Genomic DNA, 12,187 nt, shown 5'->3' with positions numbered 1-12,187 from the left:
TCTCTCTCTCTCTCCCCATCCCCCAGTAAAAACATATCCTCGGGTAAGAATTAGAAAAAGAAAGAAACACAGACTTTTCTCTCAGTTCCCTGGAATTCCCCCAGTCTTTACTCCCTAACCACATAAAAACTCCCTAATTTTGCATTTTGGGAGAGATGGATTTAGGAGATCTTGCTCCCATCCTCTCACCTTGGCCTGATAGAGTGACCCTTTCTCTATCTCTGAACACTGGTGTACCAACCTTTTGACCTACTGGCTCATCAGGTACACAAACCTGGAATTTCCGAGATAATTCTGCAACAGTGCGACAGAGGAGCTAAGTTGTTTATTTTCATTCATTTCCATTTAAATAGCCACATGTGGCTAGTAGCTGCCATACTGCACAGCACAGAGACTAGGGAATACGTAGACTTGACTCTAGAGATAAAGACCTTCCGAGGCTCAGTCACGCTGTTCCCATGGAGCTAATGAAGGCACTGGACGCTTCTACTACATCCCTTGAACTTGATGAAGCAATGCTCTTGGCCTACGGAGTGGAATGGGCTTTGGAGTCACATGGGCTCGAGCCATGGCTAAGCAGCTGTGTGATTTCAAGCAAACGGCCTACTGTCTCAGATCCAATGTTCTCTCCTGTGAAACGAGAGCAGCACTTTATAGGGCTGATGTGGATGTGAACTGAGAGGACATCTGCAAGGTCTCATTTCATTAACACATCTTCTGACACCAGCCACCAGCCTCAACTTCCTACACATTCTCTCCAGTTTTTCCTTAGCAAAGCCCCAGCAGACCAGCCCAGCTCCTATATCTGAGCTCGCTGTCCCCATTGTGAAGATGCTTGGGATAGTCGCATTCTTTGACCTCAGAGAACCGGAGCACAGATTAAGAGGGCAATGCAGTTACTTCTTTGGGAGGGAAGCGTGAAATGCATTCTTGATCCCACAAACATGGCATTGTCTTTCATGCCATTCCAAAGACATGAAGAACAAAATTTCCTACCAAAAATCTGCAGCCTTACTGCATCAGTGGAAGTGAGATCCTCACCTAGATTTGCTGCCAGTTGTTAGGAGTTAAAGTCTAAAGGAGGCTGAACCTCTCCGTCAAGGGCTCCTGTCTGGGAATTACGTAATTCCCGCAGGGCGAACAGCCAGAAGCCAAATTTGGCAACTCACCAGGGCTTGCTGGAGGCTGACTTCACCTTTGTTTATTTGGCACTGTTGCTTTTGTGTTGGTTTGGGGATGTCGTGATGATGTTCTGAGCTGTGTGAGTATTCTCAGGTCTGCCTTCTTGCCTGTTGTGGGGGGGCGGGGTTCCCTTTGTTTGTGGAGCTCAGTAATGATCTTGTTATTTCTGTGGCAGGAAGTTCAGAGGTTCAAATTTTAATCTAGCTCCAATATGGGTCCTGCTGACGAATTTATGTTTTAATTTTTAAGTTTTTATTGATTTTAGAGAAAAGGGAAGGAGAAGAGAGAGAGAAACATGCATGAGAGAGAATCATTGATTAGCTGCCTCCTGCATGCCCCCACAGGAGATCAAGCCCCAAACCTGGGCATGTGCCCTGACTGGGAATCAACCTGCTATCTGTAGGTACATGGGATGAGCCACACTGGCCAGGGCATGTTTTAATTTTTTTATCCGTGTCTTGGCACCAAACATTATATAAATAAATGAATATATAAATAAAATTTATGAAGCTGGTCTAGGGATTTGAAACTGAGAAGTCTTGCTGAGTTTCAGGGGTGAGTTTTAACACCAGACAGAGCCTCGTCTTGTTATTATCACTTATGCAAAACCCTGCAATAAAGGAACAAAGTAGGTCAGTCCCAGCTGCAGCAAAACAGAACACAACAAAAGAATGATCAAATAAATTAAAAAGCCTGCCGTGGTCAGGAAAGAGCCCTCTCTGATAGATTTTCTCTCAGTGATGATCCTGCAGGTCAGACTCATGCCAGGGGGGTGAGTTTTGCCCCCTTCTCAAAGCAGCAGCAATAAGTCAGCATTCCTGACAGGTCTGGGTGGAAAAAACACCAGGAACCTAGAGAGACGGCCACCCTAGTCGGACATTATTCTTATATCATCCTCTGCTCTTTCTTGGGGTTTGGCTTCCCCGTGTAAAATAATAAAAGAACTTTAGTTAGTTTCCTCTGAATGTTAAAAGTCACTTTGGACTCTTCTGAAAAATAAAGCCACGTCTGAATAGAATACGCCAACATTTCTTCAGATCACTTATATAGCTCTACCAGTTAGTCAGCCTTCTTTGGAAAATGAAAAAAAGGTGGGGGGTTGGCAATTTGACATCTTCAAATGAACTAAAGTCAGATCTCTGCAGACAAAGAAGAAGTGAGACTCATTACAGTCCCGATGTCTTGAAAGACAAAGGTGATGAACGAAGGCACAGCGGAAGCGAAAGGAGGAAGAGAGGGGGTGTCCTAGCCAGATGACAGGGCTCCTTTGCGGAGGCTTTCCTCCACGAGAGGTCCCCGCTAGAAAACATCGCTCTTCCAGAAATAGTCTCAGCAGACCGTGCAGAGGGTCCGAGTCAGCTCCTCTCCGCAGAGAGGAAGCACCTAATCTCTGGTCCTGAAAAAGTGCAGGGAGAGCAGAGAGCCTGGTGCCTGACATACTACACCTGCCCCTGATTGTAAATTCCCTTCTCACTCATCCCCTTTCCCCTCCATGCACGGGGCCACCGGGAAGGAGACGGGAGATGCCCAGACACTTAATGAAAGTGCTTCCCCAAGAGCACCATCTCTGCCAATGGGCCCAGAAACAACGTTCTCTTGTCTGGTATGTACCCAGCAGGTGGGCGGAGCTGACACTGCCACCCCCTAAAGAGAACAAGATGCCTGCTCGGTCCCTTCCCTCCACTCTCAGCCTCACCCGGGTCCCTGGTGGCACCTGCGCCATCGGACAGCACCTAGGGGACCGTAACGCTAGTGTCCTTATTCTCAACACCTCTGCGACACCCCCTTTCCTCCCAGTGTCAGCTCAGAGGTGAGAAAAGAATCCTCAAAGTGCCTCCAGGTGACGTGGGAGCAGTGCCCTGCCGAGCAGCAGAACGTCCCCATCATCCGCACTGCCGTCCGTCAGGACAGACACACACACGCAGACAGTGCTCCCTGGCATCAACACACAGCTGAGGGCAGGGCAGCCTCCCTCCAGGCCACCCCATCCCCCTCATGGAAAGCAGCTTCCTGTCTTTGAGACCTGAGCAGTACTCCACGCAGGGCCCTGGAGACGTGGTGCGAGGGAACAGTCCTGGGCCAAGTCAGAGCGGATCCTGATCCCAGCTTCTCCCAGATGTGAAATCTTGAACAAATTACTTAACCTTTTTGAGTCTTCATTTCTTCCTGCGGTCGGCACATGTGGATAACAACACCTTGTTCACACAGCTGATATGACGCTCACAGAAGATCAATGTTCTCTCTCTCTCTCTCTCTCTCTCTCTCTCTCTCACACACACACACACACACACATGGCAACACCAGGCAAAAAGGACAGAGGAGTCAGAAGAAGACATGTAGCTGTGTACATATGTCGTTCAAGCTTCCAGAGTCACCACGTTCTCATCTGTAAGATCAGGAGTCTGGGTTGCACAATTCTGTCAGTTCCAAGAAAAACTGAACTGGTCCCGAACCGAGGAAGAGAAAGGAGGTCGTGAAACAAAGCTGGATGGCAGGCCGGATCAGTCGGCAGAATTTCTCGAAGACTGAGAAGGCTGCCCTGGAGGGGATCGCAAGCATCCCTTCTGGTTCCCTTCCAGACCCCAACCCCAGACAGTGCAGGAAGACACAGAATTCAAACCCTGTAGCTCCACCCAACCGGTGGAAGTGGGAACACGTTCAACTGCACACGCTGAGGTGGGAATGCCGCCTCTTCCTCCGAGGTTCCCGCCTTGCTTGCTGTTGAGCCAGGAGGAGGGGAGGTGGCAGACGGAGAGGAGCGCACAGGAGAGATCCAAGCAGATCCCTCTCACAGACACACTCCTCCAGGCTTGGCCCTGAGACCGGATTCCTGAGGCTGCAGTCCTGGGATTTATATCAGAGGGCAGACTGTGAATGTCCCAGGGAGCATCAATCTCAAAATTCACAAGAGATATTGAACACATATCTTTTCTACCAGACACAAGTGAAACCAGGAAACTGTTGGGTCAGAAATTTCATTAGGACATATATGAGGGAATGAAAAAAAACGCCGGGTATTGTCCGCAGTGGGCATATACACCCCATTCTTGTTGGGCTCCCAGAGGCCCTGCTTAGAAGGGTGATGACGAGTCTCCCTCCCTCTCCCTCTGAGACGTGCAGGAGCCCTGTGGCCCAGGCTTTGCGTCACTTTCTTCCTCAGTGTATAATATAAGACTCAAAGACACTGGATCTGTCTCTAGCTACCGTTAAGACAGCTAAGTCATCAACGCTCCATGCTGAATGAAGGATGGTCAAAGACAAAATAAAAGAAGAGAGCGTGCAAGATGTTTTTTAGGATGGCTCCCTACCTTATCTTGAGCTGGGTGGGAGTCAGAAACTGGGTGGTCCTGTAGAACAGCCAGCGTCCCACCCATTCAGTACCTAGTAAATATTCTAAGCAAGCAAAATATTTTGCATGTTTGAAGAGGGTGTTGGCTTTTGATTCAAATTTAGTTCAGTTCAACAACATTCTTTCCGTCTTATACTGTCCTTGGGAAAGTCGAAGGTTGCCTCCTCGACCTAGAGGGGGTTGCTTTTGTGCCTTGCATTGGAGTTTAGGAAAAGCAGGGGATGGTGTTTCCCCAGCTTCAGGTGTTGTAAGTGTTTGTGCTTGGGCAGGGAAGAGCCCCTCGTTGTGAACTCATTTAACCTGGAGACAGGCGGCTCTGTGCATTCCCTAATGAACGTTTGACTTGATCCAGCCAGTATCACATAAAATAAACCCAAACACATTTTGCTGGCAGGTTAAAAAAAAAAAAAAAAAGAGGAGCAAGATTAGTCCTAAAACATGTTCCTTTCACTATTAGAGTGCTTCCCTTTGTTTGCATCTCGGGTGAAATGGCAGTGCTCTCATAATAAAACTGCAGAACAAAAATGAAGATTCCTGGTGATAAAATATCATGGAGGCCCCTGCCCCAAAGCTATAAGAAATTAAATATAAAATATTTTTTTACAATTTCCTCAAATTCTAACTCTGAGGGGGTTCACTGGGCTCATGCAAAACTGGACCCACACTGTGCACCCCGCATTCCAGCTCTGCACCGATCGGACCCACCGACAGTGCTACTGCTGCGACGGGGTGCAGAGCCCGTGGCAGGGTTGCTCCGCACTGGGTGGCCGTCCTTCACCATGCCCGGAGTGGAAGAACCGCTGACAGGAGCGTCCCTCCTCTTTTATCCCAGTTAGGCTCTCAGCGAGGCCCGGCATGCAGGCAAAGGAACTCCTGGGTGCCACAGGAGTCATGGGCAGCTTTCCCATCTGCAGAGGTAAAAGGTCCATGAATTACAATGTGTCAGCAAGATAACCAAAGACGCACAGCCAAATTGTACAGGAGCACTTTATTCTCACCTGCGGGCTGCGGGGTCATAGTCTCCCCTCAGATCAGCAGCCTCGATTCTTCTTATTGATCCAGTTTTAAAGACAGAAGCCCCATCCTCCTTTTGCCCCACCCCCCTCAGAGGACCGGTACAATAGTGGATATGACAGTGATTACAGAAATCAAAATTAGCATTATTCACCAGGCTCACGAGTACCCGCAAATGCCTGCAATTACCGGTACTCAGGAACTGCAAATGCCTCCCAACACGTGGGGCAACTATAACCTTAGGCAAAATTTCTTTACTTCTAGGGGTAATAAACCTATTATTGAAAAAATATCAAGGAAGTTCCACTGATGATAAAAATGGAGTTATTTAGTCGTCTTAGCCAAAAGGCCTACATAAGAATGGAATCTAGTGGCCTTAGCCTTGGGGCCCAGGTCACATGTGCCTTGACCTTTTTGCATTTGTGCCAGGGAGTCCTCTGCACCCTTCCAAAGCAGACCGGGCCTTTTGTTGGAGGGAGCACTGGTCGGAATACCAAAGCCCAGAGCTAAGAGCCAACTTGCAGCCAGTTCAGAGTGGGGAGGCCCAGGTTTCAGGAGCCAGATGAGCTTGTTTGGTTTCGTGGCAGCACCAATCTGATCCTGTCAATCATTTCCTGGCAGAATGTAACCAGCCCTTTCGAAAGTCAGTCTGACTGTAATTTGCTGCTAATTGTAGTTTACAATGAGCTACTCTGGGCACAGCTGATAGCAAAGCATAAATTCAAGTGGCTACTTTTAAGATGTCCTTGGAGTGAGGTGAGTAGTAGAATTTTCACTCCGGGGCTTCTGGAAAGAGGATCATTTCCATATCGCCCTACTTATCAAATTAAATAAATCCCCAGGTGATGAGAAAAATAAGAGTTTTTTGGAGTGTTTAAATTCCATCAAAGAATAGGGTCATATTGGCTATTGTGCAGTTTGCTTCTGTTACAGACGCCTTTCTCTGGCTGCCCACTTTCTGAGTATTTCGCTGTTCCTTTGACCACTTCTACCTTGGGGCCATATTCGCAAAATGTGTTCCATGGAGCACACTGGATCCTTGCAAAAATCCAGAGATCTAGGTCCCTGTCAATTTACAAAATCAGAACGTGGGTGTGGAGTAGGGACAGGTCCCAGGAATCTGCATTTAAAATACAGTCCTGAGGGATTCTGATACGCACCCCAGTTTGAGAATCACTGCCCTGTGGAGAAGAGTCTGGTTCTTCCACAGGAGATTTTTAAGTAAAGCAGCTGAGTGCTGACTGTGGTGAAATCAAAAGCAAGAGGAGGGTATGGAGTGGAAGTTCTGGGACGAGTTCCTATAACTCCCTCCACCCTCCTCCACCATTCAGACCACTGCCTCTCCCACCCTGGGCACAAACGTCCAGCACCACTAGGCTGGGTCAAGGGGTGGTATCAAGAACACCAACTGCACACCAGGTTCTCCAACATCTGGCCGTGCTGGCCTCCTCTCTCTCTCAAGCACTTTCCACTCCGGCCAGGTCAGCAGCCTCTCTTGCCCCAGTTAGCTCTGCTCACGCCAGAGTCCACGGCCTTGCTCCTGCTGTCTCCCCCTCCCACCCCAAAGGTCATGGCTCTGCCCCTTGACACACCCCAATCCTACACATCTTTCCTGCTCGAGTCCCAACTCCATCTGAACCTTCCTGTTCATTCCGGAACACCTTCATCTCTCCATTTCCTGAAACTCTACTTCCTTAGACTCAAGCCCAGATTTGTTGTTTGTTTTAATGAGCATTTAATTATGACATTTGTGTAAGACTCGCAGAGTGGAAAGTAAGTATATGGTGTGAATCGAATACATCCTTGTTGAGGTGCTGACTGATGGAACCCCTCCCTCCTGCCCAGGGGATTGTGTGGTCATTTCCACCACTTCTATCATGTCCGGTGCCAGTGGGCACCGACTGAGTCAGCAGTATTACAGAGGATACTGGAAACTGGCGCAAGAAACATGCACAAAGAAGGAGAGTACTCAGCCAGTCATTATATATTAAGCACCGATTGTATGCAAGCCAGGGACTGGGTTGGGTACTGAGAATACAGTAATTAGTAAAACATTCTCCTTATGAAGTCCCCACCCTTCTGTTGGAGACAATTATTCAGATGGCCATAAAAATCAGTGTAAGATGCCCAGCCGGTGTGGCTCAGTGGTTGAGCATTGACCCATGCACCTAAAGGTGGCCAGTTCGATTCCCAGTCAGGGCACATATCCAGGTTGTGGGTCTGATCTCCAGTTGGGGGCATGCAGGAGGCAGCCAATCGATGTTCTTTCTCATGGATGTTTCTCTCTCTCTCTCTCCCTCTCCCTTCCCCTCTCTTTGAAATCAATAAAGAAAAAGTATATAAAAATAAAAATCAGTGTAAGATTACGACATGATACATATCAGAAAGGAATGATAGAGGTGGGCCCTACAAGACGAGGGCCCGACCTTCACTGCGGCTCCGACGGACGGAAACTGACTGGGCTGGAGACAGGACTGAGCCTCCGGCGAGAGACTGTGCAAACCCTCCCCACACCCATCACATCACTCAAGTTGCATGGCCTTCCCTTCCGTGGCTCCCGAACAACTGAAGAGCTGCTTCAGTCCACATGGCTGAGTGGTGACTGCCAGGTGATTCATCAGTTTTATCCCAAGGCTGGCCAAATCCCTGGAATTCTCCCTGGACTTTCTGGCCATAAAGCGGGTATGATCATGGAGCCCTGCTAAACACACACTGTGAGGATTAAGAAATGACTGTAACATACTGGAACTCCTGGAAAGGGAAAGAAATCATGGCCCCAAACCAGCAGAGATTTAGCCCCAAATTTCTTTGTTAATCGGCCCCAGAGAAAATGTGCAGGAATGAGGGAGGAGCACACCGCGTGCATGTATGACTGCGTGTGTGCACGTGTGTGTTCGTGTAATAAATGAACTCGGTTGCACAGTTCGGCTGCTCTCTTGCGAATTTTGTGGATTGCAACGAAGGGACTTTTAGGGGGTTCCAAAAGAATCCTCTCAGGGAAATTTGGCGGCCTCTCAGATGGCAAGAGGGTGTTGTTTATCCCAGAATAGCTTTGTCAGCAATGGGCAAATTTAACAACAAGATAGTTATCCTGAAAGCTCAGTGTGTAGAAAAAGCAATAACATATGGAGACAGAGATGTGTTTCTATTACTTTTCTTTCCTGTAGGGCTTGCATAACGTGCTCAACATACTCCTCTGGAGAGGGTGCAGGAAGGGGGGGCAGGTTGGTGAGGGAGCCACCGCAGAGGCTGGCCAGCCACTTAATATAGCCCCGTGCAGTCAGATGGGTTGTGTTATGCAAATGCACACACTGAAGACATTTCTCTTCAGCCTTTAAAACAGGAGATTCAAAATAACACTGTTATAAGACCCAAAAGATTTAAATAGATAAAGCGTCTGACTGTATTTAAAACAAAACACTTTTGGTGACTAAATCTAGGAACGCTAATGTATTAAATCTGATCTGCTTCTCAAAGCCGTTTTATAATTACCCCAACCGCAAAAGCTCAAGGCACCTGTTTTGACAAACATATGTTTTCACGGTCCATCCTGTCTGTCTCTCTCCTTCAAGGACTCAGATATCACACATTTAAAAGACAATTTAATAAGAAGAAAATATGCTTACATTGTGCTTTCTATGTGTAGAGCACCCTTGTAAAGTCTTTGGGTATCTTAACTCATTTACTACTTGCAACAGCCCCGTGAGGAAGGTTTTAGCTCTGCCTCTGTTCACAGATGAGGAAACTGAGACAGAGAGGTTTGGTAGCTTGCCATGGGCCACAGAGCTGATTCGTGGTAAAGGCACAATTTGAACACAGGCATGTGGATGCCAGAGTCCACATTCTCGCCCTCTCTGCCTTATCCTCTCTCTAAGGCTTAAGGAGAGGGATGACTGGTAGCAATTATAATTGTCTTGGAGTAGGTTGGAAAAAATATAGTATTTCCTTAGGCTTTCCATAGGCTAATATTTAAAACTCTTGTTTAGCTAGATAGTTAATGACAAGGTAATCACAAGTTAACTTACAGCAAACTAACGGTGATGAATAAAGCTACGCAGCCAATTTGTATGACCTAAGTCAGAAATTGCAGTGAAAGGAAGGGGGAGAGAATGTTTGAGAAAACTATCTTCAGAGGGAAAGAGAAAAGGAGTAAGTTAAAATTGACTCCCCAAGGTAAAAAGACTCTACTCTTTGCAATTTACCCAAGTGCTTGGAGGTGACTTAGAATTCCCAGCCTGTGCTCAGATCTGAGTTTAAAAGTGCTTCTTTTAGCAGCTCTTGCAGGATAAATTATGACTTCAAAGCAGAAATGTCTTCATTCACAAAATGGGTCACTGACAAGAGCTCTAGGGTGCAAAGAAACCATAACAAGCAAAGAAATATGGCAACAAGAAAAATGAATTTTTACCCTGGGTTCTGCCTCCTCTTACTTCTTCCCCACCGTGTGATAGCGAGCCTCATTCTCCCGCTCATCACAGTGGGAGGAACCCGAGAACGGGAGCACACTCAATTACACCCGATGGGTCTGGTCCACGCAGAATGATGCTGGGAAGAGACGACGCATCATTTACTTCTCGCGCCTGTGTGGCTTTCGCAGTGAGGGTGGCTGGGCTGAGGCCCTATTGAGGTGGTTGACTAAGACGTGAGGATCAAACTTGGAGCTGGGCCCAATGCCACATGGAAATACCCTCCAGGGGCTTCCCGGGAGGTCCCTCTGAGACAGACCTTCCTGGTCGGCTGAGGATCATGGAGGCCTGCAGTCCTTCTTGCTGAATGGCTGTCCCCCTCCACATCGAGGTGGGGGGTCTGTGTGAACAGAGGGCGGGAGTGGCCACCGCTGACATTTGTTAACTGCACGTGCAGAGTAGCTTGGGAAGTGCCAGTGTTTACAGTGTGGGGATGGAGGAAGACTGATTTGGGGAGCATGAACATCTTCCGTGGGCCTAGAGGGAGGAGCCTAGAACACTGGGTGGTGCAGGTGCCAGGGCAAAGCAGCAATTCGAGCTCCCAAGAAGGCAATGTACACGTGTGAAGGGAGGGGCCCACGTAAGACATACGTAGAGAGGCAGGAAGGCACCCCATCAGCCGGGTGGTGAAGAAACCTGGAGCCAAAGACAACCTGGCAGGATTAGGTGATGCCATTGCTCCAGACTCAGCTCTGCTGGCTGGGACATGGACATGGTCGTCAGCGAAGCTCAGAGCCTCTAGCAATGGGCAGAGGAAGCAGGGGAAGGGGACTCCCTCTACTGGGGTCTCTGGCTTTGCCTCCGTCTCCAGCCTGCACTGTGGTTCTGTCCAAGGATTAGAGCATAGCTGGGACTCCGACCTGTTGGGTGAGTTCCCTGTGCCTTATCTCAGTCTTACCATCTTCCTCCTGCACCCTCCAGGAGCAGAACTCCTTCCCTACCCCAACCCTGAAGAATGGAAACCGGTTTACGCCGAGCTCTGTTTCATGACTTTGTGGTTCAGAGGCAATCTGTGAGTATTCCCAAGAAACAATGTCCTACCTACTGATACCACTTAGGAAAAAGCGTAACTCCCTGCAGGCCAGCTCAGGGCTGAGCGTTTCAGCCTATCCTCATATCTACGCCGAGAGGGAGGGAGTTTTGTCCCCATTTTGTAGACGAGAACACCAGGTAGAAAGGGGACATGCCTCACCCAGGGCCTGCACTAGAAGGCAGAAGAGCCAGGAATCAAAGCTGCACATCTGCTCCTACCTGGTGCTTCGCATTTTTTCCAGGACCTGCTGGACACACCCCTCACCCTCCACTGCTTCTCCTCTCCCGCAGAGGTGGCAGGACCCGGGAGGGCGTCACTGGGTGAGCATGATCTGATCCCTGAGTTTGTACCGAGGAGAAAACCTTCTTTTATAAAACCGAGGGAACAGTTTCTTACCCTTATTTAAAATTTCCCTCCCCACCACCCTACCTCTCTCTACTTTTTTGTGGTAAATTAAAAAACGAGACAAAGCCAGACCTTCAACTTCCCTGCTGTCTTGATTCAGCCAGGAAAACGCAGAAAACAAACCCAGCTCCCCGAGAACAGAATATTGTCAAGAAAGGGTGGGAAGAGTTAGCCGCGAGCCCAGCTGGGGGGAAAAACTGGATGCATGGAGGGAAATTAGAAAAGAAAACAAAAGCGAGTTCTTTTATTACTACTAATAGATATAATATGAAGACACAGATGGAGGAAGACGTGGGGGAAAAGAAATAAGAAAAGCAAAGAAAGGGGGGAATATTTGCAACTGTGTCTCTTTCTCTAGTGGAAACGACAGTCCAATTGGCAGATGGAGCTGACGGCCTGGTCCTGGCTGTGCTGTTAACTGGCTGCGGGACCCTGGCCAAGGCACTGCCCCTTTCTGCTCCTCAGTCCCAGGTTTTGGTCCAGCCACAATCTAAACAAACATATCCAACCAATGAATCAATCCACTGGCACTGGCCTATCACAAAGTGTTCCTCCATTTTTAAGCCCACCTACAGAGAAGCAAAGGGGAAGGAAGAACACTGTCACATGAAGTCACCTGCTTTCCTGTAGGAACACTGTTTCATTTCCATATCCGAATGAAATAATTTAAAGTCATCTTTACATAATCACACACACACATACACACCCCACTTTCCTTGTGATTTAAAAGAAAAATAT

Source organism: Molossus molossus, unplaced genomic scaffold (assembly GCF_014108415.1).
Source record: "Molossus molossus isolate mMolMol1 unplaced genomic scaffold, mMolMol1.p scaffold_m16_p_3, whole genome shotgun sequence".
Taxonomy (NCBI): domain Eukaryota; kingdom Metazoa; phylum Chordata; class Mammalia; order Chiroptera; family Molossidae; genus Molossus; species Molossus molossus.
This window is presented reverse-complemented; position numbering follows the sequence as displayed.